The following is a 21,892-nucleotide window of genomic DNA, read 5'->3' as shown; positions in this document are numbered from 1 at the left end:
TCCCACCCGCCTCAACACCGTTGGAAGGGAGGAGAACCAATTAAGGCGGGGGGTGGGGTGGAACGAGCAGCTGTCTACCCTTAGCAGGAGGGCTCCTGATTACATACCTCTCCTGCTGCTGCTGCTGCTGGCTGTCCAGCAGCAGACTGAAGGTGGCTGCTGCTGTGCACAGGTATATAAAGGCTCAGAGCCTATTATGACACACGCAGCCAGCGTTCCATTGCCACATTCCATCTACTGCAGGCAGGATACCTGGCTGGCTGAATGTCGCTGAGAAGCTCACAGAGACCGCCATAAGCAACAGTTTAACAGAATGCCACAGACTAATCAACCAAACTTTTTGGGTTGGGTTCTCTTTTATAGTCTGCAGGCATTAAATGAAAGAAGTCAGTGTTCCAGCAGAAGGAGACAACGTTTCAGAAAAGGCATTGTAGCAAACCAAAAAAGAAATTTTAAGCGCAGCAGAGTAACCAGCGCACATACCTGTTAGCTCAGGTGAGTTTAAAAGGCTGCTGTTGATAACAAGGGCATTTGCTAAATAGATGGTGTGTGTGCAACAATATACTGAAAGGTCAATTATATTGTGCAGCTTATCTCACCACCTGTAGTTATTTAGGTGAAAGCTCCAAAATGCTTGCCTAATATGTCTGTTTATCCAAAAGGAAGTAAAAAGGGAGAGCTAGAAAGATAGCATTGCATCACATTACATGGCAATGCAATGCACAGTTGCTGAAGTTGAACCAAAATGAGCTTGTAATCTGGCTTCTGCAACTTTGAACATGAAAAATCCAATGAGGAGAAGAAAAGCAAAGCCAAAGAGTCCATCCCAAAATCCGACAAACAAGCAAAATGAACAAAAAACATTGAATTCAATTCTTTCTGATTTTAGAAACTGCATTAAAGAAGGGGTGCACCGGTCCTGGAGATACTGCAATACCAGGTCAATGCGTGGAGTGGACAGAGCAAGCTCTTTTTCCATCTCCCTGTTCTAAAAATCCATTTAATATATGGTCCCCAGATAGGGGACGTATCAGATATTAAACTGATAAGAACAGATACTACACTTGATCTTAGCCAAAAGGCCGAGAAGCGATAACCAGAATTGGTTTCAAACTACGGAGCCACCCAAGGATCCTGAAAAGTCCATTTGTGGAGATGAGCTCCTGGACTCCCGTTAAGAAGACATGTTGTCAACCTCTAGATCCCTTACATGCCTGCACTTTTCGGCTTGCTGCTGCTGCAATCCACGCGTTTTAGATCTGCATAACTCCACCTCTTTAAACACAGCACCTTCACCCCCTGCTGTTCCCACCCGCCTCAACACCGTTGGAAGGGAGGAGAACCAATTAAGGCGGGGGGTGGGGTGGAACGAGCAGCTGTCTACCCTTAGCAGGAGGGCTCCTGATTACATACCTCTCCTGCTGCTGCTGCTGCTGGCTGTCCAGCAGCAGACTGAAGGTGGCTGCTGCTGTGCACAGGTATATAAAGGCTCAGAGCCTATTATGACACGCGCAGCCAGCGTTCCATTGCCACATTCCATCTACTGCAGGCAGGATACCTGGCTGGCTGAATGTCGCTGAGAAGCTCACAGAGACCGCCATAAGCAACAGTTTAACAGAATGCCACAGACTAATCAACCAAACTTTTTGGGTTGGGTTCTCTTTTATAGTCTGCAGGCATTAAATGAAAGAAGTCAGTGTTCCAGCAGAAGGAGACAACGTTTCAGAAAAGGCATTGTAGCAAACCAAAAAAGAAATTTTAAGCGCAGCAGAGTAACCAGCGCACATACCTGTTAGCTCAGGTGAGTTTAAAAGGCTGCTGTTGATAACAAGGGCATTTGCTAAATAGATGGTGTGTGTGCAACAATATACTGAAAGGTCAATTATATTGTGCAGCTTATCTCACCACCTGTAGTTATTTAGGTGAAAGCTCCAAAATGCTTGCCTAATATGTCTGTTTATCCAAAAGGAAGTAAAAAGGGAGAGCTAGAAAGATAGCATTGCATCACATTACATGGCAATGCAATGCACAGTTGCTGAAGTTGAACCAAAATGAGCTTGTAATCTGGCTTCTGCAACTTTGAACATGAAAAATCCAATGAGGAGAAGAAAAGCAAAGCCAAAGAGTCCATCCCAAAATCCGACAAACAAGCAAAATGAACAAAAAACATTGAATTCAATTCTTTCTGATTTTAGAAACTGCATTAAAGAAGGGGGTGCACCGGTCCTGGAGATACTGCAATACCAGGTCAATGCGTGGAGTGGACAGAGCAAGCTCTTTTTCCATCTCCCTGTTCTAAAAATCCATTTAATATATGGTCCCCAGATAGGGGACGTATCAGATATTAAACTGATAAGAACAGATACTACACTTGATCTTAGCCAAAAGGCCGAGAAGCGATAACCAGAATTGGTTTCAAACTACGGAGCCACCCAAGGATCCTGAAAAGTCCATTTGTGGAGATGAGCTCCTGGACTCCCGTTAAGAAGACATGTTGTCAACCTCTAGATCCCTTACATGCCTGCACTTTTCGGCTTGCTGCTGCTGCAATCCACGCGTTTTAGATCTGCATAACTCCACCTCTTTAAACACAGCACCTTCACCCCCTGCTGTTCCCACCCGCCTCAACACCGTTGGAAGGGAGGAGAACCAATTAAGGCGGGGGGTGGGGTGGAACGAGCAGCTGTCTACCCTTAGCAGGAGGGCTCCTGATTACATACCTCTCCTGCTGCTGCTGCTGCTGGCTGTCCAGCAGCAGACTGAAGGTGGCTGCTGCTGTGCACAGGTATATAAAGGCTCAGAGCCTATTATGACACGCGCAGCCAGCGTTCCATTGCCACATTCCATCTACTGCAGGCAGGATACCTGGCTGGCTGAATGTCGCTGAGAAGCTCACAGAGACCGCCATAAGCAACAGTTTAACAGAATGCCACAGACTAATCAACCAAACTTTTTGGGTTGGGTTCTCTTTTATAGTCTGCAGGCATTAAATGAAAGAAGTCAGTGTTCCAGCAGAAGGAGACAACGTTTCAGAAAAGGCATTGTAGCAAACCAAAAAAGAAATTTTAAGCGCAGCAGAGTAACCAGCGCACATACCTGTTAGCTCAGGTGAGTTTAAAAGGCTGCTGTTGATAACAAGGGCATTTGCTAAATAGATGGTGTGTGTGCAACAATATACTGAAAGGTCAATTATATTGTGCAGCTTATCTCACCACCTGTAGTTATTTAGGTGAAAGCTCCAAAATGCTTGCCTAATATGTCTGTTTATCCAAAAGGAAGTAAAAAGGGAGAGCTAGAAAGATAGCATTGCATCACATTACATGGCAATGCAATGCACAGTTGCTGAAGTTGAACCAAAATGAGCTTGTAATCTGGCTTCTGCAACTTTGAACATGAAAAATCCAATGAGGAGAAGAAAAGCAAAGCCAAAGAGTCCATCCCAAAATCCGACAAACAAGCAAAATGAACAAAAAACATTGAATTCAATTCTTTCTGATTTTAGAAACTGCATTAAAGAAGGGGTGCACCGGTCCTGGAGATACTGCAATACCAGGTCAATGCGTGGAGTGGACAGAGCAAGCTCTTTTTCCATCTCCCTGTTCTAAAAATCCATTTAATATATGGTCCCCAGATAGGGGACGTATCAGATATTAAACTGATAAGAACAGATACTACACTTGATCTTAGCCAAAAGGCCGAGAAGCGATAACCAGAATTGGTTTCAAACTACGGAGCCACCCAAGGATCCTGAAAAGTCCATTTGTGGAAATGAGCTCCTGGACTCCCGTTAAGAAGACATGTTGTCAACCTCTAGATCCCTTACATGCCTGCACTTTTCGGCTTGCTGCTGCTGCAATCCACGCGTTTTAGATCTGCATAACTCCACCTCTTTAAACACAGCACCTTCACCCCCTGCTGTTCCCACCCGCCTCAACACCGTTGGAAGGGAGGAGAACCAATTAAGGCGGGGGGTGGGGTGGAACGAGCAGCTGTCTACCCTTAGCAGGAGGGCTCCTGATTACATACCTCTCCTGCTGCTGCTGCTGCTGGCTGTCCAGCAGCAGACTGAAGGTGGCTGCTGCTGTGCACAGGTATATAAAGGCTCAGAGCCTATTATGACACGCGCAGCCAGCGTTCCATTGCCACATTCCATCTACTGCAGGCAGGATACCTGGCTGGCTGAATGTCGCTGAGAAGCTCACAGAGACCGCCATAAGCAACAGTTTAACAGAATGCCACAGACTAATCAACCAAACTTTTTGGGTTGGGTTCTCTTTTATAGTCTGCAGGCATTAAATGAAAGAAGTCAGTGTTCCAGCAGAAGGAGACAACGTTTCAGAAAAGGCATTGTAGCAAACCAAAAAAGAAATTTTAAGCGCAGCAGAGTAACCAGCGCACATACCTGTTAGCTCAGGTGAGTTTAAAAGGCTGCTGTTGATAACAAGGGCATTTGCTAAATAGATGGCGTGTGTGCAACAATATACTGAAAGGTCAATTATATTGTGCAGCTTATCTCACCACCTGTAGTTATTTAGGTGAAAGCTCCAAAATGCTTGCCTAATATGTCTGTTTATCCAAAAGGAAGTAAAAAGGGAGAGCTAGAAAGATAGCATTGCATCACATTACATGGCAATGCAATGCACAGTTGCTGAAGTTGAACCAAAATGAGCTTGTAATCTGGCTTCTGCAACTTTGAACATGAAAAATCCAATGAGGAGAAGAAAAGCAAAGCCAAAGAGTCCATCCCAAAATCCGACAAACAAGCAAAATGAACAAAAAACATTGAATTCAATTCTTTCTGATTTTAGAAACTGCATTAAAGAAGGGGGTGCACCGGTCCTGGAGATACTGCAATACCAGGTCAATGCGTGGAGTGGACAGAGCAAGCTCTTTTTCCATCTCCCTGTTCTAAAAATCCATTTAATATATGGTCCCCAGATAGGGGACGTATCAGATATTAAACTGATAAGAACAGATACTACACTTGATCTTAGCCAAAAGGCCGAGAAGCGATAACCAGAATTGGTTTCAAACTACGGAGCCACCCAAGGATCCTGAAAAGTCCATTTGTGGAGATGAGCTCCTGGACTCCCGTTAAGAAGACATGTTGTCAACCTCTAGATCCCTTACATGCCTGCACTTTTCGGCTTGCTGCTGCTGCAATCCACGCGTTTTAGATCTGCATAACTCCACCTCTTTAAACACAGCACCTTCACCCCCTGCTGTTCCCACCCGCCTCAACACCGTTGGAAGGGAGGAGAACCAATTAAGGCGGGGGGTGGGGTGGAACGAGCAGCTGTCTACCCTTAGCAGGAGGGCTCCTGATTACATACCTCTCCTGCTGCTGCTGCTGCTGGCTGTCCAGCAGCAGACTGAAGGTGGCTGCTGCTGTGCACAGGTATATAAAGGCTCAGAGCCTATTATGACACGCGCAGCCAGCGTTCCATTGCCACATTCCATCTACTGCAGGCAGGATACCTGGCTGGCTGAATGTCGCTGAGAAGCTCACAGAGACCGCCATAAGCAACAGTTTAACAGAATGCCACAGACTAATCAACCAAACTTTTTGGGTTGGGTTCTCTTTTATAGTCTGCAGGCATTAAATGAAAGAAGTCAGTGTTCCAGCAGAAGGAGACAACGTTTCAGAAAAGGCATTGTAGCAAACCAAAAAAGAAATTTTAAGCGCAGCAGAGTAACCAGCGCACATACCTGTTAGCTCAGGTGAGTTTAAAAGGCTGCTGTTGATAACAAGGGCATTTGCTAAATAGATGGTGTGTGTGCAACAATATACTGAAAGGTCAATTATATTGTGCAGCTTATCTCACCACCTGTAGTTATTTAGGTGAAAGCTCCAAAATGCTTGCCTAATATGTCTGTTTATCCAAAAGGAAGTAAAAAGGGAGAGCTAGAAAGATAGCATTGCATCACATTACATGGCAATGCAATGCACAGTTGCTGAAGTTGAACCAAAATGAGCTTGTAATCTGGCTTCTGCAACTTTGAACATGAAAAATCCAATGAGGAGAAGAAAAGCAAAGCCAAAGAGTCCATCCCAAAATCCGACAAACAAGCAAAATGAACAAAAAACATTGAATTCAATTCTTTCTGATTTTAGAAACTGCATTAAAGAAGGGGTGCACCGGTCCTGGAGATACTGCAATACCAGGTCAATGCGTGGAGTGGACAGAGCAAGCTCTTTTTCCATCTCCCTGTTCTAAAAATCCATTTAATATATGGTCCCCAGATAGGGGACGTATCAGATATTAAACTGATAAGAACAGATACTACACTTGATCTTAGCCAAAAGGCCGAGAAGCGATAACCAGAATTGGTTTCAAACTACGGAGCCACCCAAGGATCCTGAAAAGTCCATTTGTGGAAATGAGCTCCTGGACTCCCGTTAAGAAGACATGTTGTCAACCTCTAGATCCCTTACATGCCTGCACTTTTCGGCTTGCTGCTGCTGCAATCCACGCGTTTTAGATCTGCATAACTCCACCTCTTTAAACACAGCACCTTCACCCCCTGCTGTTCCCACCCGCCTCAACACCGTTGGAAGGGAGGAGAACCAATTAAGGCGGGGGGTGGGGTGGAACGAGCAGCTGTCTACCCTTAGCAGGAGGGCTCCTGATTACATACCTCTCCTGCTGCTGCTGCTGCTGGCTGTCCAGCAGCAGACTGAAGGTGGCTGCTGCTGTGCACAGGTATATAAAGGCTCAGAGCCTATTATGACACGCGCAGCCAGCGTTCCATTGCCACATTCCATCTACTGCAGGCAGGATACCTGGCTGGCTGAATGTCGCTGAGAAGCTCACAGAGACCGCCATAAGCAACAGTTTAACAGAATGCCACAGACTAATCAACCAAACTTTTTGGGTTGGGTTCTCTTTTATAGTCTGCAGGCATTAAATGAAAGAAGTCAGTGTTCCAGCAGAAGGAGACAACGTTTCAGAAAAGGCATTGTAGCAAACCAAAAAAGAAATTTTAAGCGCAGCAGAGTAACCAGCGCACATACCTGTTAGCTCAGGTGAGTTTAAAAGGCTGCTGTTGATAACAAGGGCATTTGCTAAATAGATGGTGTGTGTGCAACAATATACTGAAAGGTCAATTATATTGTGCAGCTTATCTCACCACCTGTAGTTATTTAGGTGAAAGCTCCAAAATGCTTGCCTAATATGTCTGTTTATCCAAAAGGAAGTAAAAAGGGAGAGCTAGAAAGATAGCATTGCATCACATTACATGGCAATGCAATGCACAGTTGCTGAAGTTGAACCAAAATGAGCTTGTAATCTGGCTTCTGCAACTTTGAACATGAAAAATCCAATGAGGAGAAGAAAAGCAAAGCCAAAGAGTCCATCCCAAAATCCGACAAACAAGCAAAATGAACAAAAAACATTGAATTAAATTCTTTCTGATTTTAGAAACTGCATTAACCCCTTAAGCCCCGCGGGTGGTTTGCACGTTAATGACCGGGCCAATTTTTACAATTCTGACCACTGTCACTTTATGAGGTAATTACTCTCGAACGCTTCAACGGATCCCCCTGATTCTGAGACTGTTTTTTCGTGACATATTGTACTTCATGATTGTGGAAAAATTTCTTCGATATCACTTGCGTTTATTTGTGAAAAAAACGGAAATTTGGCGAAAATTTTGAAAATTTTGCAATTTTCAAAATTTGAATTTTTAAGCCCTGAAATCAGAGCGATATGTCACACAAAAGAGTTAATAAATAACATTTCCCACATGTCTACTTTACATCAGCACAATTTTGGAACCAAAATTTTTTTTTGTTAGGGAGCTATAAGGGTTAAAATTGACCAGCGATTTCTCATTTTTCCAACAAAATTTACAAAACCATTTTTTTAGGGACCACATCACATTTGAAGTCACTTTGAGAGGTCTTTATGACAGAAAATACCCAAAAGTGACACCATTCTAAAAACTGCACCCCTCAAGGTGCTCAAAACCACATTCAAGAACTTTATTAACCCTTCAGGTGCTTCACAGGAATTTTTTGAATGTGGAAGAAAAAAATGAACATTTAACTTTTTTCACAAAAATGTTAATTTAGACCCAATTTTTTTTATTTTCACAGGGGTAACAAGAAAAAATGGACCGCAAAATTTGTTGTGCAATTTCCCCTGGGCACGCAGATACCCAATATTTGGGGAAAAAATACTGTTTGGGCGCACGGCAGGGCTCGGAAGGGAAGGAGCACTATTTGACTTTTTGATTGTAAAATTTGCTTGAATAATTAGCGGACGCCATGTTGTGTTTGGAGAGCCCATGTGTGCCCAAACTTTGGAGCTCCCCCACAAGTGACCCCATTTTGGAAACTAGACCCCCCAAGGCACCTTTCTAGATGCATAGTGAGCACTTGCAACCCCCAGGTGCTTCACAAATTGATTCGTAACAATGAAAAAGTGAAAAAAAAAACACTTTTTCATTTTTATGAATCAATTTGTGAAGCACCTGAGTGTTCCAAGTGCTCACAATGCATCTAGATAGGTGCCTTGGGGGGTCTAGTTTCCAAAATGGGGTCACTTGTGGGGGAGCTCCAATGTTTGGGCACACAGCGGCTCTCCAAACGCAACATGGTGTCGCTAACAATTTGAGCCGATTTTCCGTTAAATTTGTTAGAGGACACCATGTTGCATTTAGAGAGTCCCTGTGTGCCCAAACATTGGAGCTCCCCCACAAGTGACCCCATTTTGGAAACTAGACCCCCCAAGGCACCTATCTAGATGCATAGTGAGCACTTGGAACCCCCAGGTGCTTCACAAATTGATTCGTAACAATGAAAAAGTGAAAAAAAAAACACTTTTTCATTTGTATGAATCAATTTGTGAAGCACCTGAGGGTTCCAAGTGCTCACTATGCATCTAGATAGGTGCCTTGGGTGGTCTAGTTTCCAAAATGGGGTCACTTGTGGGGGAGCTCCAATATTTGGGCACACAGCGGCTCTCTAAATGCAACATGGTGTCCGCTAACAAATTGAATGGAAAATCGGCTCAAATTGTTAGCGGACACCACATTGCGTTTGGAGAGCTTCTCTGTGCCCAAACTTTGGAGCTCCCCCACAAGTGACCCCATTTTGGAAACTAGACCCCCCAAGGCACCTTTCTAGATGCATAGTGAGCACTTGGAACCCCCAGGTGCTTCACAAATTGATTCGTAATAATGAAAAAGTGAAAAAAAAAACACTTTTTCATTTTTACGAATCAATTTGTGAAGCACCTAGGGGTTCCAAGTGCTCACTATGCATCTAGATAGGTGCCTTGGGGGGTCTAGTTTCCAAAATGGGGTCACTTGTGGGGGAGCTCCAATGTTTGGGCACACAGGGACTCTCTAAATGCAACATGGTATCCGCTAACAAATTGAATGGAAAATCGGCTCAAATTGTTAGCGGACGCCACATTGCGTTTGGAGAGCCCCTCTGTGCCCAAACTTTGGAGCTCCCCCACAAGTGACCCCATTTTGGAAACTAAACCCCCCAAGGCACCTTTCTAGATGCATAGTGAGCACTTGGAACCCCCAGGTGCTTCACAAATTGATTCGTAATAATGAAAAAGTGAAAAAAAAAACACTTTTTCATTTTTACGAATCAATTTGTGAAGCACCTAGGGGTTCCAAGTGCTTACTATCCATCTAGATAGGTGCCTTGGGGGGTCTAGTTTCCAAAATGGGGTCACTTGTGGGGGAGCTCCAATGTTTGGGCACACAGGGACTCTCTAAATGCAACATGGTATCCGCTAACAAATTGAATGGAAAATCGGCTCAAATTGTTAGCGGACGCCACATTGCGTTTGGAGAGCCCCTCTGTGCCCAAACTTTGGAGCTCCCCCACAAGTGACCCCATTTTGGAAACTAGACCCCCAAAGGCACCTTTCTAGATGCATAGTGAGCACTTGGAACCCCCAGGTGCTTCACAAATTGATTCGTAATAATGAAAAAGTGAAAAAAAAAACACTTTTTCATTTTTACGAATTAATTTGTGAAGCACCTAGGGGTTCCAAGTGCTCACTATGCATCTAGATAGGTGCCTTGGGGGGTCTAGTTTCCAAAATGGGGTCACTTGTGGAGGAGCTCCAATGTTTGGGCACACAGGGACTCTCCAAATGCAACATGATATCCGCTAACAATTTGAGCCGACAATTTGTTAGCGGATATCATGTTGCATTTGGAGAGTCCCTGTGTGCCCAAACATTGGAGCTCCCCCACAAGTGACCCCATTTTGGAAACTAGACCCCCCAAGGCACCTATCTAGATTCATAGTGAGCACTTGGAACCCCAGGTGCTTCACAAATTGATTCATAAAAATGAAAAAGTGTTTTTTTTTTCACTTTTTCATTTTTACGAATTAATTTGTGAAGCACCTGGGGGTTCCAAGTGCTCACTATGCATCTAGAAAGGTGCCTTGGGGGGTCTAGTTTCCAAAATGGGGTCACTTGTGGGGGAGCTCCAAAGTTTGGGCACAGAGGGGCTTTCCAAACGCAATGTGGTGTCCGCTAACAATTTGAGCCGATTTTCCATTCAATTTGTTAGCGGATACCATGTTGCATTTAGAGAGTCCCTGTGTGCCCAAACATTGGAGCTCCCCCACAAGTGACCCCATTTTGGAAACTAGACCCCCCAAGGCACCTATCTAGATTCATAGTGAGCACTTGGAACCCCAGGTGCTTCACAAATTGATTCATAAAAATGAAAAAGTGTTTTTTTTTTCACTTTTTCATTTTTACGAATCAATTTGTGAAGCACCTGGGGGTTCCAAGTGCTCACTATGCATCTAGAAAGGTGCCTTGGGGGGTCTAGTTTCCAAAATGGGGTCACTTGTGGGGGAGCTCCAAAGTTTGGGCACAGAGGGGCTCTCCAAACGCAATGTGGTGTCCGCTAACAATTTGAGCCGATTTTCCATTCAATTTGTTAGCGGATACCATGTTGCATTTAGAGAGTCCCTGTGTGCCCAAACATTGGAGCTCCCCCACAAGTGACCCCATTTTGGAAACTAGACCCCCCAAGGCACCTTTCTAGATTCATAGTGAGCACTTGGAACCCCAGGTGCTTCACAAATTGATTCATAAAAATGAAAAAGTGTTTTTTTTTTCACTTTTTCATTTTTATGAATCAATTTGTGAAGCACCTGGGGGTTCCAAGTGCTCACTATGCATCTAGAAAGGTGCCTTGGGGGGTCTAGTTTCCAAAATGGGGTCACTTGTGGGGGAGCTCCAAAGTTTGGGCACAGAGGGGCTCTCCAAACGCAATGTGGTGTCCGCTAACAATTTGAGCCGATTTTCCATTCAATTTGTTAGCGGATACCATGTTGCATTTAGAGAGTCCCTGTGTGCCCAAACATTGGAGCTCCCCCACAAGTGACCCCATTTTGGAAACTAGACCCCCCAAGGCACCTATCTAGATTCATAGTGAGCACTTGGAACCCCAGGTGCTTCACAAATTGATTCATAAAAATGAAAAAGTGTTTTATTTTCACTTTTTCATTTTTACGAATCAATTTGTGAAGCACCTGGGGGTTCTAAGTGCTCACTATGCATCTAGATAGGTGCCTTGGGGGGTCTAGTTTCCAAAATGGGGTCACTTGTGGGGGAGCTCCAATGTTTGGACACACAGGGGCTCTCCAAACGCAACATGGCGTCCGCTAACAATTTGAGCCGATTTTCCATTCAATTTGTTAGCGGACACCATGTCGCGTTTGGAGAGCCCGTGATGTGCCTAAACAGTGGAGCTCCCCCACAAGTGTCCCCATTTTGGAAACTATACCCCTCAAAGATTTTATTAAGGTGTATAGTGAACATTTTGAACCCAGAGGTACGGCACATTATTTGTTTACATTAGGTCATCATATTGAATAAGTTTTCATTATTCTTGAGCGCAAGTGCTCGCTACTTGAGTTTGCATCGGGTACTCAGGTATGCACCATGTACAGCGTGTGCTCGAGTGACATGCTTGAGTCCCTGCTCCGCATGTTTCACGGTTATTAGACACCCAAAAAAAAACATGCGGGGATCGCTCGTGCATGGCAGGCAATCCCCGTAAAGTTTTTTGGCCGCGAAGCATATGGGGCAGAGACTCGAGCATGTCACTCAAATACCCACGATACTAAATGCATACCAGAGCACCCGATGCAAACTCAAGTAGCGAGCACTTGCTCTCAACACTAGTCGCCATATCGTCATCTTTTTTTCTTACTTTTGAAAAAAATCCCAACCCCAGCCCTAACCCTAGCACAACCCTAGCCCCAGCACAACCCTAGCCCCAGCACAACCCTAGCCCCAGCACAGCCCTAGCCCCAAACCCAGCCCTAACCCTAGCCCAATCCTAACTCAAGAGTTTATTTTTGACGCCGTTCCTTGTGCGGTATAAGTGATTAGACGACTTTATTCTTCGGGTCGGTGTGATTACAGCAATGCCAGAATCATATGGGGTTTTTATGACTGACAGCTGTCACACACTAAAAGACGCATTTTTTGTAAAATCTAGTTTTTGCATCGCCATATTTTGAGAGCTATAATTTTTCCAGATTTTGGCAGACAGTCATGTGACGGCTCGTTTTTTGCGGGATGACTTGACGTTGTTATTGGTGCCATTTACAGGCACGTGACATTTTTTGATCGCTTTCTATTCCGATTTTTGGGAGGCAGAATAAACAAAAACCAACAATTCAGGAATTGTTTTTTTTTTTTTTTTTTTTATTCTGTTCCGCGTGTGGTAAAATTGATAAGGCAGCTTTACTCTTCGGGTCAGTACGTTTACAGCGGTACCACATTTGTATCATTTTTCTATGTTTTGGCGCTTATACACAATAAAAGCTATTTTATAGAAATAAATATTTTTTAGTATCGCTTTATTCTGAGAGCTATAACTTTTTTATTTTTCGGCTGATGGAGCTATGTGGCGGCTTGTTTTTTGCGGGACGAGATGACGTTTTCAGCGGTATCATTTCTATTTATATACGTCTTTTTGATCGCGTGTTATTCCACTTTTTGTTTGGCGGTATGGTGATAAAGCATTGTTTTTTGCTTGTTTTTTTTTTTTTTTTTTTTACCGTGTTCACTGAAGGGGTTAACTAGTGGGACAGTTTTATAGGTCAGGTTGTTCCGGATGCGGCGATACCAAATATGTGTACTTTTATTGTTTTTTTTTTATTTTTTTTATAATAATATTTATTGATGGGTACATTATATTTTTATTTTTGGTGTATTATTTTTTTTATTTTTTTATAATATTTTTGCACATTTTTTTTTTTTTTTTTTTTCCACTTTCACACAGTTTATACACTTTATTACTTTGTCCCACTCTGGGACTTTCACTTTTTTTTTTCTGATCGCCTGCATGGCACAGGAATGGAGCACCATCCCTATGCCATGAAGGCTGTCAGAAGTGCACAGTGTGAAGATTGCTTGGAGATGCACTGCGCATGTCCAAGCAATCTTCCTGCTCTCTGGTGACCCGGATGTTGTCATGACGACATCGGGTCGTCATGGCAACACCCGGGAAGCCTTTGCAGACTGCGCTGGAAGCCGGAAGAGGAGGTGAGTATCGCCGATCACCTCCCCTTGCCCCCGCAATGCCGCGATCGACTTCGATCGACTTCGATCGCAGCATCGCGGGGGTTAATGTGCTGGGAGCGGTGCGTGACCGCTCCCTGCACATAGTACCGGGTGTCAGCTGTGACAATCAGCTGACACCCGGCGGCGATCGCGCCCGCACAGCCTGTGTGCGGGCGCGATCGCGATGACGTACTAATACGGGTCTGGCTCTTAAGTCCCAGGGCACAGACGCGTATTAGTACGTCAGATGTTATTAAGGGGTTAAAGAAGGGGTGCACCGGTCCTGGAGATACTGCAATACCAGGTCAATGCGTGGAGTGGACAGAGCAAGCTCTTTTTCCATCTCCCTGTTCTAAAAATCCATTTAATATATGGTCCCCAGATAGGGGACGTATCAGATATTAAACTGATAAGAACAGATACTACACTTGATCTTAGCCAAAAGGCCGAGAAGCGATAACCAGAATTGGTTTCAAACTACGGAGCCACCCAAGGATCCTGAAAAGTCCATTTGTGGAGATGAGCTCCTGGACTCCCGTTAAGAAGACATGTTGTCAACCTCTAGATCCCTTACATGCCTGCACTTTTCGGCTTGCTGCTGCTGCAATCCACGCGTTTTAGATCTGCATAACTCCACCTCTTTAAACACAGCACCTTCACCCCCTGCTGTTCCCACCCGCCTCAACACCGTTGGAAGGGAGGAGAACCAATTAAGGCGGGGGGTGGGGTGGAACGAGCAGCTGTCTACCCTTAGCAGGAGGGCTCCTGATTACATACCTCTCCTGCTGCTGCTGCTGCTGGCTGTCCAGCAGCAGACTGAAGGTGGCTGCTGCTGTGCACAGGTATATAAAGGCTCAGAGCCTATTATGACACGCGCAGCCAGCGTTCCATTGCCACATTCCATCTACTGCAGGCAGGATACCTGGCTGGCTGAATGTCGCTGAGAAGCTCACAGAGACCGCCATAAGCAACAGTTTAACAGAATGCCACAGACTAATCAACCAAACTTTTTGGGTTGGGTTCTCTTTTATAGTCTGCAGGCATTAAATGAAAGAAGTCAGTGTTCCAGCAGAGGGAGACAACGTTTCAGAAAAGGCATTGTAGCAAACCAAAAAAGAAATTTTAAGCGCAGCAGAGTAACCAGCGCACATACCTGTTAGCTCAGGTGAGTTTAAAAGGCTGCTGTTGATAACAAGGGCATTTGCTAAATAGATGGTGTGTGTGCAACAATATACTGAAAGGTCAATTATATTGTGCAGCTTATCTCACCACCTGTAGTTATTTAGGTGAAAGCTCCAAAATGCTTGCCTAATATGTCTGTTTATCCAATAGGAAGTAAAAAGGGAGAGCTAGAAAGATAGCATTGCATCACATTACATGGCAATGCAATGCACAGTTGCTGAAGTTGAACCAAAATGAGCTTGTAATCTGGCTTCTGCAACTTTGAACATGAAAAATCCAATGAGGAGAAGAAAAGCAAAGCCAAAGAGTCCATCCCAAAATCCGACAAACAAGCAAAATGAACAAAAAACATTGAATTCAATTCTTTCTGATTTTAGAAACTGCATTAAAGAAGGGGTGCACCGGTCCTGGAGATACTGCAATACCAGGTCAATGCGTGGAGTGGACAGAGCAAGCTCTTTTTCCATCTCCCTGTTCTAAAAATCCATTTAATATATGGTCCCCAGATAGGGGACGTATCAGATATTAAACTGATAAGAACAGATACTACACTTGATCTTAGCCAAAAGGCCGAGAAGCGATAACCAGAATTGGTTTCAAACTACGGAGCCACCCAAGGATCCTGAAAAGTCCATTTGTGGAGATGAGCTCCTGGACTCCCGTTAAGAAGACATGTTGTCAACCTCTAGATCCCTTACATGCCTGCACTTTTCGGCTTGCTGCTGCTGCAATCCACGCGTTTTAGATCTGCATAACTCCACCTCTTTAAACACAGCACCTTCACCCCCTGCTGTTCCCACCCGCCTCAACACCGTTGGAAGGGAGGAGAACCAATTAAGGCGGGGGGTGGGGTGGAACGAGCAGCTGTCTACCCTTAGCAGGAGGGCTCCTGATTACATACCTCTCCTGCTGCTGCTACTGCTGGCTGTCCAGCAGCAGACTGAAGGTGGCTGCTGCTGTGCACAGGTATATAAAGGCTCAGAGCCTATTATGACACGCGCAGCCAGCGTTCCATTGCCACATTCCATCTACTGCAGGCAGGATACCTGGCTGGCTGAATGTCGCTGAGAAGCTCACAGAGACCGCCATAAGCAACAGTTTAACAGAATGCCACAGACTAATCAACCAAACTTTTTGGGTTGGGTTCTCTTTTATAGTCTGCAGGCATTAAATGAAAGAAGTCAGTGTTCCAGCAGAAGGAGACAACGTTTCAGAAAAGGCATTGTAGCAAACCAAAAAAGAAATTTTAAGCGCAGCAGAGTAACCAGCGCACATACCTGTTAGCTCAGGTGAGTTTAAAAGGCTGCTGTTGATAACAAGGGCATTTGCTAAATAGATGGTGTGTGTGCAACAATATACTGAAAGGTCAATTATATTGTGCAGCTTATCTCACCACCTGTAGTTATTTAGGTGAAAGCTCCAAAATGCTTGCCTAATATGTCTGTTTATCCAAAAGGAAGTAAAAAGGGAGAGCTAGAAAGATAGCATTGCATCACATTACATGGCAATGCAATGCACAGTTGCTGAAGTTGAACCAAAATGAGCTTGTAATCTGGCTTCTGCAACTTTGAACATGAAAAATCCAATGAGGAGAAGAAAAGCAAAGCCAAAGAGTCCATCCCAAAATCCGACAAACAAGCAAAATGAACAAAAAACATTGAATTCAATTCTTTCTGATTTTAGAAACTGCATTAACCCCTTAAGCCCCGCGGGTGGTTTGCACGTTAATGACCGGGCCAATTTTTACAATTCTGACCACTGTCACTTTATGAGGTAATTACTCTCGAACGCTTCAACGGATCCCCCTGATTCTGAGACTGTTTTTTCGTGACATATTGTACTTCATGATTGTGGAAAAATTTCTTCGATATCACTTGCGTTTATTTGTGAAAAAAACGGAAATTTGGCGAAAATTTTGAAAATTTTGCAATTTTCAAAATTTGAATTTTTAAGCCCTGAAATCAGAGCGATATGTCACACAAAAGAGTTAATAAATAACATTTCCCACATGTCTACTTTACATCAGCACAATTTTGGAACCAAAATTTTTTTTTGTTAGGGAGCTATAAGGGTTAAAATTGACCAGCGATTTCTCATTTTTCCAACAAAATTTACAAAACCATTTTTTTAGGGACCACATCACATTTGAAGTCACTTTGAGAGGTCTTTATGACAGAAAATACCCAAAAGTGACACCATTCTAAAAACTGCACCCCTCAAGGTGCTCAAAACCACATTCAAGAACTTTATTAACCCTTCAGGTGCTTCACAGGAATTTTTTGAATGTGGAAGAAAAAAATGAACATTTAACTTTTTTCACAAAAATGTTAATTTAGACCCAATTTTTTTTATTTTCACAGGGGTAACAAGAAAAAATGGACCGCAAAATTTGTTGTGCAATTTCCCCTGGGCACGCAGATACCCAATATTTGGGGAAAAAATACTGTTTGGGCGCACGGCAGGGCTCGGAAGGGAAGGAGCGCTATTTGACTTTTTGATTGTAAAATTTGCTTGAATAATTAGCGGACGCCATGTTGTGTTTGGAGAGCCCATGTGTGCCCAAACTTTGGAGCTCCCCCACAAGTGACCCCATTTTGGAAACTAGACCCCCCAAGGCACCTTTCTAGATGCATAGTGAGCACTTGCAACCCCCAGGTGCTTCACAAATTGATTCGTAACAATGAAAAAGTGAAAAAAAAAACACTTTTTCATTTTTATGAATCAATTTGTGAAGCACCTGAGTGTTCCAAGTGCTCACAATGCATCTAGATAGGTGCCTTGGGGGGTCTAGTTTCCAAAATGGGGTCACTTGTGGGGGAGCTCCAATGTTTGGGCACACAGCGGCTCTCCAAACGCAACATGGTGTCGCTAACAATTTGAGCCGATTTTCCGTTAAATTTGTTAGAGGACACCATGTTGCATTTAGAGAGTCCCTGTGTGCCCAAACATTGGAGCTCCCCCACAAGTGACCCCATTTTGGAAACTAGACCCCCCAAGGCACCTATCTAGATGCATAGTGAGCACTTGGAACCCCCAGGTGCTTCACAAATTGATTCGTAACAATGAAAAAGTGAAAAAAAAAACACTTTTTCATTTGTATGAATCAATTTGTGAAGCACCTGAGGGTTCCAAGTGCTCACTATGCATCTAGATAGGTGCCTTGGGTGGTCTAGTTTCCAAAATGGGGTCACTTGTGGGGGAGCTCCAATATTTGGGCACACAGCGGCTCTCTAAATGCAACATGGTGTCCGCTAACAAATTGAATGGAAAATCGGCTCAAATTGTTAGCGGACACCACATTGCGTTTGGAGAGCTTCTCTGTGCCCAAACTTTGGAGCTCCCCCACAAGTGACCCCATTTTGGAAACTAGACCCCCCAAGGCACCTTTCTAGATGCATAGTGAGCACTTGGAACCCCCAGGTGCTTCACAAATTGATTCGTAATAATGAAAAAGTGAAAAAAAAAACACTTTTTCATTTTTACGAATCAATTTGTGAAGCACCTAGGGGTTCCAAGTGCTCACTATGCATCTAGATAGGTGCCTTGGGGGGTCTAGTTTCCAAAATGGGGTCACTTGTGGGGGAGCTCCAATGTTTGGGCACACAGGGACTCTCTAAATGCAACATGGTATCCGCTAACAAATTGAATGGAAAATCGGCTCAAATTGTTAGCGGACGCCACATTGCGTTTGGAGAGCCCCTCTGTGCCCAAACTTTGGAGCTCCCCCACAAGTGACCCCATTTTGGAAACTAAACCCCCCAAGGCACCTTTCTAGATGCATAGTGAGCACTTGGAACCCCCAGGTGCTTCACAAATTGATTCGTAATAATGAAAAAGTGAAAAAAAAAACACTTTTTCATTTTTACGAATCAATTTGTGAAGCACCTAGGGGTTCCAAGTGCTTACTATGCATCTAGATAGGTGCCTTGGGGGGTCTAGTTTCCAAAATGGGGTCACTTGTGGGGGAGCTCCAATGTTTGGGCACACAGGGACTCTCTAAATGCAACATGGTATCCGCTAACAAATTGAATGGAAAATCGGCTCAAATTGTTAGCGGACGCCACATTGCGTTTGGAGAGCCCCTCTGTGCCCAAACTTTGGAGCTCCCCCACAAGTGACCCCATTTTGGAAACTAGACCCCCAAAGGCACCTTTCTAGATGCATAGTGAGCACTTGGAACCCCCAGGTGCTTCACAAATTGATTCGTAATAATGAAAAAGTGAAAAAAAAAACACTTTTTCATTTTTACGAATTAATTTGTGAAGCACCTAGGGGTTCCAAGTGCTCACTATGCATCTAGATAGGTGCCTTGGGGGGTCTAGTTTCCAAAATGGGGTCACTTGTGGAGGAGCTCCAATGTTTGGGCACACAGGGACTCTCCAAATGCAACATGATATCCGCTAACAATTTGAGCCGACAATTTGTTAGCGGATATCATGTTGCATTTGGAGAGTCCCTGTGTGCCCAAACATTGGAGCTCCCCCACAAGTGACCCCATTTTGGAAACTAGACCCCCCAAGGCACCTATCTAGATTCATAGTGAGCACTTGGAACCCCAGGTGCTTCACAAATTGATTCATAAAAATGAAAAAGTGTTTTTTTTTTCACTTTTTCATTTTTACGAATTAATTTGTGAAGCACCTGGGGGTTCCAAGTGCTCACTATGCATCTAGAAAGGTGCCTTGGGGGGTCTAGTTTCCAAAATGGGGTCACTTGTGGGGGAGCTCCAAAGTTTGGGCACAGAGGGGCTTTCCAAACGCAATGTGGTGTCCGCTAACAATTTGAGCCGATTTTCCATTCAATTTGTTAGCGGATACCATGTTGCATTTAGAGAGTCCCTGTGTGCCCAAACATTGGAGCTCCCCCACAAGTGACCCCATTTTGGAAACTAGACCCCCCAAGGCACCTATCTAGATTCATAGTGAGCACTTGGAACCCCAGGTGCTTCACAAATTGATTCATAAAAATGAAAAAGTGTTTTTTTTTTCACTTTTTCATTTTTACGAATCAATTTGTGAAGCACCTGGGGGTTCCAAGTGCTCACTATGCATCTAGAAAGGTGCCTTGGGGGGTCTAGTTTCCAAAATGGGGTCACTTGTGGGGGAGCTCCAAAGTTTGGGCACAGAGGGGCTCTCCAAACGCAATGTGGTGTCCGCTAACAATTTGAGCCGATTTTCCATTCAATTTGTTAGCGGATACCATGTTGCATTTAGAGAGTCCCTGTGTGCCCAAACATTGGAGCTCCCCCACAAGTGACCCCATTTTGGAAACTAGACCCCCCAAGGCACCTTTCTAGATTCATAGTGAGCACTTGGAACCCCAGGTGCTTCACAAATTGATTCATAAAAATGAAAAAGTGTTTTTTTTTTCACTTTTTCATTTTTATGAATCAATTTGTGAAGCACCTGGGGGTTCCAAGTGCTCACTATGCATCTAGAAAGGTGCCTTGGGGGGTCTAGTTTCCAAAATGGGGTCACTTGTGGGGGAGCTCCAAAGTTTGGGCACAGAGGGGCTCTCCAAACGCAATGTGGTGTCCGCTAACAATTTGAGCCGATTTTCCATTCAATTTGTTAGCGGACACCATGTCGCGTTTGGAGAGCCCGTGATGTGCCTAAACAGTGGAGCTCCCCCACAAGTGTCCCCATTTTGGAAACTATACCCCTCAAAGATTTTATTAAGGTGTATAGTGAACATTTTGAACCCAGAGGTACGGCACATTATTTGTTTACATTAGGTCATCATATTGAATAAGTTTTCATTATTCTTGAGCGCAAGTGCTCGCTACTTGAGTTTGCATCGGGTACTCAGGTATGCACCATGTACAGCGTGTGCTCGAGTGACATGCTTGAGTCCCTGCTCCGCATGTTTCACGGTTATTAGACACCCAAAAAAAAACATGCGGGGATCGCTCGTGCATGGCAGGCAATCCCCGTAAAGTTTTTTGGCCGCGAAGCATATGGGGCAGAGACTCGAGCATGTCACTCAAATACCCACGATACTAAATGCATACCAGAGCACCCGATGCAAACTCAAGTAGCGAGCACTTGCTCTCAACACTAGTCGCCATATCGTCATCTTTTTTTCTTACTTTTGAAAAAAATCCCAACCCCAGCCCTAACCCTAGCACAACCCTAGCCCCAGCACAACCCTAGCCCCAGCACAACCCTAGCCCCAGCACAGCCCTAGCCCCAAACCCAGCCCTAACCCTAGCCCAATCCTAACTCAAGAGTTTATTTTTGACGCCGTTCCTTGTGCGGTATAAGTGATTAGACGACTTTATTCTTCGGGTCGGTGTGATTACAGCAATGCCAGAATCATATGGGGTTTTTATGACTGACAGCTGTCACACACTAAAAGACGCATTTTTTGTAAAATCTAGTTTTTGCATCGCCATATTTTGAGAGCTATAATTTTTCCAGATTTTGGCAGACAGTCATGTGACGGCTCGTTTTTTGCGGGATGACTTGACGTTGTTATTGGTGCCATTTTCAGGCACGTGACATTTTTTGATCGCTTTCTATTCCGATTTTTGGGAGGCAGAATAAACAAAAACCAACAATTCAGGAATTGTTTTTTTTTTTTTTTTTTTATTCTGTTCCGCGTGTGGTAAAATTGATAAGGCAGCTTTACTCTTCGGGTCAGTACGTTTACAGCGGTACCACATTTGTATCATTTTTCTATGTTTTGGCGCTTATACACAATAAAAGCTATTTTATAGAAATAAATATTTTTTAGTATCGCTTTATTCTGAGAGCTATAACTTTTTTATTTTTCGGCTGATGGAGCTATGTGGCGGCTTGTTTTTTGCGGGACGAGATGACGTTTTCAGCGGTATCATTTCTATTTATATACGTCTTTTTGATCGCGTGTTATTCCACTTTTTGTTTGGCGGTATGGTGATAAAGCATTGTTTTTTGCTTGGTTTTTTTTTTTTTTTTTTTACCGTGTTCACTGAAGGGGTTAACTAGTGGGACAGTTTTATAGGTCAGGTTGTTCCGGACGCGGCGATACCAAATATGTGTACTTTTATTGTTTTTTTTTTATTTTTTTTATAATAATATTTATTGATGGGTACATTATATTTTTATTTTTGGTGTATTATTTTTTTTATTTTTTTATAATATTTTTGCACATTTTTTTTT

The 21,892-nt window shown here is 43.8% G+C and overlaps 7 non-coding genes across 7 annotated transcripts; all 7 read right to left on the bottom strand.

The window, feature by feature from the left end:
• Nucleotides 1-903: 903 nt before the first annotated feature.
• On the bottom strand, nucleotides 904-1,094 carry LOC141206458 (U2 spliceosomal RNA). The gene has a single exon (XR_012277014.1). It is a non-coding gene; the product is annotated as a U2 spliceosomal RNA (small nuclear RNA).
• Nucleotides 1,095-2,210: 1,116 nt separating this feature from the next.
• Nucleotides 2,211-2,401, bottom strand: LOC141205983 (U2 spliceosomal RNA). Its single transcript, XR_012276652.1, has one exon. It is a non-coding gene; the product is annotated as a U2 spliceosomal RNA (small nuclear RNA).
• Nucleotides 2,402-3,516: 1,115 nt separating this feature from the next.
• LOC141206457 (U2 spliceosomal RNA) lies at nucleotides 3,517-3,707 on the bottom strand. The gene has a single exon (XR_012277013.1). It is a non-coding gene; the product is annotated as a U2 spliceosomal RNA (small nuclear RNA).
• Nucleotides 3,708-4,823: 1,116 nt separating this feature from the next.
• Nucleotides 4,824-5,014, bottom strand: LOC141205982 (U2 spliceosomal RNA). The gene has a single exon (XR_012276651.1). It is a non-coding gene; the product is annotated as a U2 spliceosomal RNA (small nuclear RNA).
• A 1,115-nt stretch (nucleotides 5,015-6,129) lies between these two features.
• Nucleotides 6,130-6,320, bottom strand: LOC141206454 (U2 spliceosomal RNA). The gene has a single exon (XR_012277011.1). It is a non-coding gene; the product is annotated as a U2 spliceosomal RNA (small nuclear RNA).
• A 7,515-nt stretch (nucleotides 6,321-13,835) lies between these two features.
• Nucleotides 13,836-14,026, bottom strand: LOC141206453 (U2 spliceosomal RNA). Its single transcript, XR_012277010.1, has one exon. It is a non-coding gene; the product is annotated as a U2 spliceosomal RNA (small nuclear RNA).
• Nucleotides 14,027-15,141: 1,115 nt separating this feature from the next.
• Nucleotides 15,142-15,332, bottom strand: LOC141206452 (U2 spliceosomal RNA). The gene has a single exon (XR_012277009.1). It is a non-coding gene; the product is annotated as a U2 spliceosomal RNA (small nuclear RNA).
• Nucleotides 15,333-21,892: the final 6,560 nt, after the last annotated feature.

This window comes from Phyllobates terribilis, unplaced genomic scaffold (genome assembly GCF_046119375.1).
Source record: "Phyllobates terribilis strain yellow unplaced genomic scaffold, ASM4611937v1 Scaffold_142__1_contigs__length_4687701, whole genome shotgun sequence".
In the NCBI taxonomy this organism is placed as follows: domain Eukaryota; kingdom Metazoa; phylum Chordata; class Amphibia; order Anura; family Dendrobatidae; genus Phyllobates; species Phyllobates terribilis.
Note: the sequence above shows the minus strand (reverse complement) of the source record. Positions and strands in the feature narration are given on the sequence as shown.